Source organism: Lolium rigidum, chromosome 3 (assembly GCF_022539505.1).
Source record: "Lolium rigidum isolate FL_2022 chromosome 3, APGP_CSIRO_Lrig_0.1, whole genome shotgun sequence".
Taxonomy (NCBI): Eukaryota; Viridiplantae; Streptophyta; class Magnoliopsida; order Poales; family Poaceae; genus Lolium; species Lolium rigidum.
Genome location: NC_061510.1, coordinates 377,044,311 through 377,053,703, shown reverse-complemented (window position 1 = coordinate 377,053,703; position 9,393 = coordinate 377,044,311).

Sequence of the window (9,393 nt, the reverse complement as noted above, 5' to 3'; positions counted from 1 at the left end):
ACCTAACGAAGTGGGGCCACGAGGAGGCCGGGGGTGGCCGGCGCGGCCCGTGCCTTGGCCGCGCCGACCTAGCCCCCGGGCCCCTCGTGTGGCCCCTCGCGTTGACCCTCCGCCTACTTAAAGCTTCCGTCGCGAAACCCCCGCACCGAGAGCCACGATACGGAAAACCCTACGGAGACGCCGCCGCCGCGAATCCCATCTCGGGGATTCTCGGAGATCGCCTCCGGCACCCTCGCCGGAGAGGGGATTCATCCCCCGGAGGACTCTACACCGCCATGGTCGCCTCCGGAGTGATGAGTGAGTAGTTCACCCCCGGACCATGGGTCCATAGCCGTAGCTAGATGGTCGTCTTCTCCTTGTTGTGCTTCATTGTTAGATCTTGTGAGCTGCCTAACATGATCAAGATCATCTATATGTAATTCTATATGTTGTGTTTGTCGGGATCCGATGGATAGTGAGTACTATGATTATGGTGATTATCAATCTATTGTTCATGTGTTGTTTATGATCTTGCATGCTCTCCGTTACTAGTAGAGGCTCGGCCAAGTTTTTACTCTTAACTCCAAGAGGGAGTATTTATGCTCGATAGTGGGTTCATGCCCGCATTTACACCCGGGACGAAGTGACGTAAAGTTCTAAGGTTGTGTTGTGTCGTTGCCACTAGGGATAAAACATTGATGCTATGTCTAAGGATGTAGTTGTTGATTACATTACGCACCATACTTAATGCAATTGTCCGTTGCTTTGCAACTTAATACCTGGAGGGGGTTCGGACGATAACCCGAAGGTGGACTTTTTAGGCATAGATGCAGCTTGGATGGCGGTCTATGTACTTTGTCGTAATGCCCAATTAAATCTCACTATATTTACCATGTCATGTATATGCATTGTTATGCCTTTCTCTATTTGTCAATTGCCCGACCGTAATTTGTTCACCCAACATGCTTTTATCTTATGGGAGAGACACCTCTAGTGAACTCGTGGACCCCGGTCCTATTCTTTACATAGCATACAATCTACTTGTTTTACTGTTTTCTTTGCAAACATCTTCCACTCGATACGTTTAATCCTTTGTTACAGCAAGCCGGTGAGATTGACAACCTCACTGTTTCGTTGGGGCAAAGTACTTTGGTTGTGTTGTGCAGGTTCCTAGTTGGCGCCGGAATCCCCGGTGTTGCGCCGCATCACATTTCGCGACCATCAACCTTCAACGTGCTTCTTGGCTCCTACTCGGTTCGATTAAACCTTGGTTTCTTTCCGAGGGAAAACTTGCTACCGTGCGCATCATACCTTCCTCTTGGGGTTTCCCAACGAACGTGTGAGTTACACGCCATCAAGCATAATTTTCTCGGCGCCGTTGTCGGGGAGATCAAGACACGCCTGCAAGGGGAGTCTCCACTTCTCAATCTCTTTACTTTGTTTTTGTCTTGCTTTATTTTATTTACTACTTTGTTTGCTGCACTAAATCAAAACACAAAAAAAATTAGTTGCTAGTTTTACTATATTTACTGTCTTGCTCTCTATATCAAAAACACAAAAAAATTAGTTACCTGTCTTTATTTTATTTGTCTAGTTTACTTTTTTTTTTTTTTTTTTTGCTTCTTGCATCATGTTTCCTTTTAATTTCACCACAAAAGACATACCGGTAGGACGTGGGTCCATAGTTGGGAGAAATAATATAGAAAATTTTTTCAATCATGTTAGTATCACTGAAGATTTTGAAGATAGACACTTGGTAGAACTTGCACCTACCTATGAAATTGCTGCTGCTACTTTAGTTCGCATGTTGGAAACTAAATTTGTTAATCTCAATCCTATAATCCAACACATGTTTCTTACACTTGGCGATATGGAAGAAGGGGAAAGGAAAGATTTTGTTTTAGAAACCCTTCTTAGAGAATTTGGTGGTCTAGCAAGAGAGGCTAGAAAAGTTTTTGCTAAGTTTAATATGCTAGGTTCTCATACCAATTTTATTGGTCTCCTTGAAAAAATGGACATGGATAGAATAATGTACACTAATAACATTAATGATGGTGGGGAAATCAAAGCTCCAATACCATGTAAACTCCTAGCTATGAATGATGCATTAGAAAATAACTATGCTTGGCTTGTTCCTGAAAATTTGTTCGATGAGAGTAGCAAGCCTAAGATTAATGAAAAGGGAGACGCTAAAACTTATATATCAAATATACTATGCTTGGTTGAGAAAACTCCCAACACCTCTGGTAATGATGTTGATGCTTCTACTCTCGATGTTACTTGATTTGCACTTTCTGCGCCTAGCTGAAAGGCGTTAAAGAAAAGCGCTTATGGGAGACAACCCATGTTTTTACCTACAGCAATTTTTTTGTTTTGTTGAGTCTTGGAAGTTGTTTACTACTGTAGCAACCTCTCCTTATCATGTTTTTGTGCCAAGTAAAGTTTCTATGTCAAAGTTGATGTTATATTTGGGATTACTGCGCAGAAACAGCATTGCTGTCTGTCACGAATCTGGGCACAGTCCTCTGTAGAAAATTCGAAAAAATCTGCCAATTTACGAGCGTGATCCTCAGATATGTACGCAACTTTCATTAGTTTTGAGTTTTTCCATTTGAGCAAGTCTGGTGCCATCTTAAAATTCGTCTTTACGGACTGTTCTGTTTTTGACAGATTCTGCCTTTTATTTCGCATTGCCTCTTTTGCTATGTTGGATTTATTTCTTTGATCCATTAATGTCCAGTAGCATTATGCAATGTCCAGAAGTGAAAATAATGATTGTGTCACCTCTGAATGTGTGAATTATTAATTGTGCACTAACCCTCTAATGAGTTTGCTTGAAGTTTGGTGTGAAGGAAGTTTTCAAGGGTCAAGAGAGGAGAATGATATACTATGATCAAGAGGAGTGAAAGCTCTAAGCTTGGGGATGCCCCCGTGGTTCACCCCTGCATATTTTAAGAAGACTCAAGCGTCTAAGCTTGGGGATGCCCAAGGCATCCCCTTCTTCATCGACAACATCATCAGGTTCCTCCCCGAAACTATATTTTTATTCAATCACATCTTGTGTTCTTTACTTGGAGCGTCGGTTTGTTTTCGTTTTTGTTTTTGTTTGAATAAGATGGATCCTAGCATTCACTTTGTGGGAGAGAGACACGCTCCGCTGTTGCATATGGACACATGTGTCCTTAGGCTTTACTCATAATATTCAAGGCGAAGTTTCTTCTTCGTTAAATTGTTATATGGTTGGAATTGGAAAATGCTACATGTAGTAATTCTAAAATGTCTTGGATAATGTGATACTTGGTAATTGTTGTGCTCATGATTAAGCTCTTGCATCATATGCTTTGCACCCATTAATGAAGAAATACATAGAGCTTGTTAAAATTTGATTTGCATATTTGGTTTCTCTAAGGTCTAGATAATATCTAGTATTGAGTTTTGAACAACAAGGAAGACAAGTGTAGAGTCTTATAATGTTTACAATATGTCTTTTATGTGAGTTTTGCTGCACTTGTTCATCCTTGAGTTTGCTTCAAATAACCTTGCTAGCCTAAACCTTGTATCGAGAGGGAATACTTCTCATGCATCCAAAATCCTTGAGCCAACTACTATGCCATTTGTGTCCACCATACCTACCTACTACATGGTATTTCTCCGCCATTCCAAAGTAAATTGCTTGAGTGCTACCTTTAAAATTCCATCATTCACCTTTGCAATATATAGCTCATGGGACAAAATAGCCTTAAAAACTATCGTAGTATTGAATATGTACTTATGCACTTTATATTTTATTAAGTTGCTTGTTGTGCGATAACCATGCTTCGGGGGAACGCCATCAACTATTGTTGAATATCATGTGAGTTGCTATGCATGTCCGTCTTGTCCGAAGGTCTATCATTTTAGTGGTTGGAGCATGCAAAATTGTTAGAGAAGAACATTGGGCCGCTAACTAAAGCCATGAACCATGGTGGAAGTTTCAGTTTTGGACATATATCCTCAATCTCATATGAGAATAATAACTTTGCTACATGCTTATGCATTTAAGAGGAGTCCATTATCTGTTGTCCATGTTGTCCCGGTATGGATGTCTAAGTTGAGAATAATCAAAAGCGAGAAATCCGAAATGCGAGCTTTCTCCTTAGACCTTTGTACGAGCGGCATGGAGGTACCCCTTTGTGACACTTGGTTGAAACATGGCATGCGAAGATCCGGTAGTCCAAGTTAAGTAGGACGAGGTGCGGGCACTATTAGTATACTATGCATGAGGCTTGCAACTTGTAAGATATAATTTTCATAACTCATATGCTTTATTACTACCGTTGACAAAATTGTTTCATGTTTTCAAAATAAAAGCTCTAGCACAAATACAGCAATCGATGCTTTCCTCTTGAAGGACCTTTCTTTTACTTTTATTGTTGAGTCAGTTTACCTATCTCCTTCCACCTTAAGAAGCAAACACTTGTGTGAACTGTGCATTGATTCCTACATACTTGCATATTGCACCTGTTATATTACTTTATGTTGACAATATCCATGAGATATACATGTTACAAGTTGAAAGCAACCGCTGAAACTTAATCTTCCTATGTGTTGCTTCAACACCTTTACTTTGATTTATTGCTTTATGAGTTAACTCTTATGCAAGACTTATTGATGCTTGTCTTGAAGTACTATTCATGAAAAGTCTTTGTCATATGATTCACTTGTTTACTCATGTCATTACCTTTGCTTTGATCGCTGCATTCATTACATATGTTTACAAATAGTATGATCAAGATTATGATGGCATGTCACTTCAGAAATTATCTTTGTTATCGTTTTACTTGCTCGGGACGAGCAGAACTAAGCTTGGGGATGCTGATACGTCTCCAACGTATCGATAATTTCTTATGTTCCATGCTACTTTATTGATGATACCTACATGATTTATGCACATTATATGTCATATTTATGCATTTTCTGGAACTAACCTATTAACAAGATGCCGAAGAGCCGATTCTTGTTTATCGCTGTTTTTGGTTTCGAAATCCTAGTAAAGAAATATTCTCGGAATTGGACGAAACTTTCGCCCAGGGTCCTATTTTTGCACGAAGCTTCCAGAAGACCGAAGACCTAACGAAGTGGGGCCACGAGGAGGCCAGGGGGGTGGCCGGCGCGGCCCAGGCCTTGGCCGCGCCGACCTAGCCCCTGGGCCCCTCGTGTGGCCCCTCGCGTTGACCCTCCGCCTACTTAAAGCTTCCGTCGCGAAACCCCCAGTACCGAGAGCCACGATACGGAAAACCTTACAGAGACGCGCCGCCGCGAATCCCATCTCGGGGGATTCGGGAGATCGCCTCCGGCACCCTGCCGGAGAGGGGATTCATCCCCGGAGGACTCTACACCGCCATGGTCGCCTCCGGAGTGATGAGTGAGTAGTTCACCCCTGGACCATGGGTCCATAGGCGTAGCTAGATGGTCGTCTTCTCCTTGTTGTGCTTCATTGTTAGATCTTGTGAGCTGCCTAACATGATCAAGATCATCTATATGTAATTCTATATGTTGTGTTTGTCGGGATCCGATGGATAGTGAGTACTATGATTATGGTGATTATCAATCTATTGTTCATGTGTTGTTTATGATCTTGCATGCTCTCCGTTACTAGTAGAGGCTCGGCCAAGTTTTTACTCTTAACTCCAAGAGGGAGTATTTATGCTCGATAGTGGGTTCATGCCCGCATTTACACTGGGACAGTGATGAGAAAGTTCTAAGGTTGTGTTGTGCTTGTTGCCACTAGGGATAAAACATTGATGCTATGTCTAAGGATGTAGTTGTTGATTACATTACGCACCATACTTAATGCAATTGTCCGTTGCTTTGCAACTTAATACTGGAGGGGTTCGGACGATAACCTGAAGGTGGACTTTTTAGGCATAGATGCGAGTTGGATGGCGGTCTATGTACTTTGTCGTAATGCCCAATTAAATCTCACTATATTTACCATGTCATGTATATGCATTGTTATGCCTTTCTCTATTTGTCAATTGCCCGACCGTAATTTGTTCACCCAACATGCTTTTATCTTATGGGAGAGACACCTCTAGTGAACTGTGGACCCCGGTCCTATTCTTTACATAGCATACAATCTACTTGTTTTACTTGTTTTCTTTGCAAACATCTTCCACTCGATACGTTTAATCCTTTGTTACAGACAAGCCGGTGAGATTGACAACCTCACTGTTTCGTTGGGGCAAAGTACTTTGGTTGTGTTGTGCGGGTTCCTAGTTGGCGCCGGAATCCCGGTGTTGCGCCGCATCACATTTCGCGACCATCAACCTTCAACGTGCTTCTTGGCTCCTACTGGTTCGATTAAACCTTGGTTTCTTTCTGAGGGAAAACTTGCTACTGTGCGCATCATACCTTCCTCTTGGGGTTTCCCAACGAACGTGTGAGTTACACGCCATCAGGACCTCCACTCCTCCAAACGTGACGTACCTTGTTGCAAAGCAAGGGAACACGGGAATACATCCTCGTCTCCGCGTGCCTCGGTTATTTCTATACTCGAGCTCTCTTTCCTTGTGATAGCCATCGTGCTTGAAGTATATATATATATCTTGCTATCACTTGTGCTACATATATCTTGTGCCTATCTTGCTTAGCTCTAGTTGTTATTGTTATACTTAGTTGAGCTTAGCATATCTAGGGTTTGTGCTTGTAAACTAAACGATAGTTTATTTCATTCTTACAAGACAAATCCGAAAGAGTTTGTAATTGCCTATTCACCCCCCCTCTAGGCGACATCTCGATCTTTCAATAGATTTGCTAACGAGTCCTTGTGGTTCACACCACGGTGCCTCTTCACGCGTCTCCTTTTGACCGACTTCTTCACAGAGATGGAAAATTCACCACACTCCATTTCACGGGTGTTGTTGGGATAATTCTGCTGCTTCACAATGGTTTTTTTAATCAGTTCTAAGTTAGCTTCAGACTTTCGCTTACGAGGTATCCCTTGCCTCTTTTGGGATTAATATGGTTATGTTGCAGTTCATTGGTGACCGTTTCCTCGAGCATGACGTTTTTGGTGGATAACCTTTCGATGACATTCTCTCCCGATCCACTGGCAGATTGAAATGATGCAATTTCAGGGCACCCCTTAGACCGATATGAAAACATAAGTTGAGAGAAAGCTATCACTAAATCCTGCAGGTCACCTCCTTGGCTAGACTTAGCCAACGACTTATCATAATGAAGAAGGCTTTCTGGACTGAAACTTTTTAGCATATCAACCTTGTTAACCGTAGAGCAAGTAACTCCAGCCTTGAGCCTAGAATTCTCAACCATATAAGGCATGTCGTCAGAGAAGTCTTCTGGGAGACAAGAGCAACTCGTCAACCGACAATATCCGCCTTGCGGGTTCTCGAAGAGCATGGTTAACTGCAATGGTGAAGGCATAAGAGTTGCCTAGTTTCTCCACCTGTGAACAATTTGGCATGAAAGGCTCCAACATGGATTCATTACACCACACGAAAGAACTGTGACCGAAAAATGCTACCGGGTGGTTGCCCTTCTTCTAATGCTTCAGTGCCATCTCAGATGCATGTGAAGGGTCAAATATTTCACCAGGCCGCCAAGGATGACCTTCCAACTTATCCCGGACAATATTAGAAACTCAGAAACCATCTTTATAATCACGGGGAGGGAGTTGAAATCTAGCACGCCATCCATCTTCGCTACCACCTGAAAATTGGTAAGTACGCATATAGTCGGTGATGTCATGTAAGTAAAAAAAATGGAATGGCAGTGAATATCAACATGCAGTACATCAAATTGAATGGATTCGAGGGCATAGTATTGTTTCCAGCTTCAACATGTTGGGGAGGTGCGAGAGAATTAGAATTTTGCACCGTCTCGGCAGCAATAGTGTAGGTAGGCTCAAAACATCATATGATCGAAAAAAAAGTGTAGGGCTCCCGCCGATCCAAATTAATTGTTACATGTTTTAGCAAAACGGTGGCTAAATCTATCTAGGTTTAATGAATCTGCGACGACCAATTTGGATCGGATGTAGTACCAAGATACCGCAAAGTACCCGGGTTAGATCGACACGAGAAGTACGGCGCCGATTAATATTGTTCTACCACCACCCTCAAACGAGTTTGACAAATGGAAAACGATGATGATGATCAGGGAAAGACGTGGTAAAAGATCATTTGTTTAGAGCTAGCATCCAAGTCTGCCGTACCGCAATCTTTATCGAGATAACGATGGATCTGCAACGAGCGGACCAACGGGCGTGCATTTTCCACTTCCAGCTGCCAGCCAGGTGAAGAAGAAGAAGAAGAAAAAAAGCGATCTTCTCAATCTCAAAGTAAATAAAGTGGAGAAAAGATTTCGGAAGACACACACAGGCAGAGGATAGGCGCGCGCGCGTGCGGCTTTCCTGCCGCACTGACCAGGTAAACAGCGCGCGAGAGCGAAGACCGTACGTTACCGGATGCGGCGAATCGATTCCGTGTGGTTTTGCGATGCGGTGAGTGTTGGCCGCGTCACTGCGCACATCCGATAGACGAGAGATGAGACGAGAGGCCCCCCGACACGCAGCGTCTCGCGTGGGCCCGGCGAGCGCGCCGACGGACGGCCACGGTTCCTCGTCCATCTGCTCCTGGAAAAAGGAGTATCTCATCTGGTAACCACCAGGCAGGTCCACCACCGTCTGGGATCCATCCACTGGGGATTCTCGCCCGCCGACGGCGAGATATCTCGGCTAACCTTGGCCGGACCCGGGCCGTCGGTACGGTGCATGATTCTGGGCTACAACGGCGGCAGGCAGTAGGTAGAAGCACGTACTACGGCGGCCGGAGGGAGATATTAAATCACGTTCGTTTCGTCGAGCTGTACGCAGAATTCATGGCTCATGACGGGCTACTGCACCCATATGTGGCATCTCCTTGCGTCGTGGGGAGTAGTACAGCTGCAGTACAAGGACTATATATGGACTATAGACTGTGGGGCACAGTGTACGTACATGGTGCGTCTATTGCCGAACAAAGCGAGAATGTGGATTTTTTAAAGTTGGTCAATACTACATACAAAGGCCAAATAGGCCAAATACATCAATGCAAAGTGAGTAGTATGATTCTAATGCGGAAATTCAATTCGGCTCTTGGGTGCATATGCTCCCTCCACCCAAAAAATATATTTCTAATTGTCAAAAAAATTTAACAAAAAATTTCGCATGTACATCTCGACAATCTATGTCCGTTCGTGCAGTTTCATGAAAATCTGATATTTTTTGTGGTCAGTGTAAAAAAGATAAAATAAGTCTCACAAAAAACCTTATTTTTAGCACTAAATTTTGTCCTTTTTACACAGATCAAACTACAAGTTGATTTTTCATGGAAAGACTTTCTGCGTGCTTAGCATGTCAAGATATACACGCGA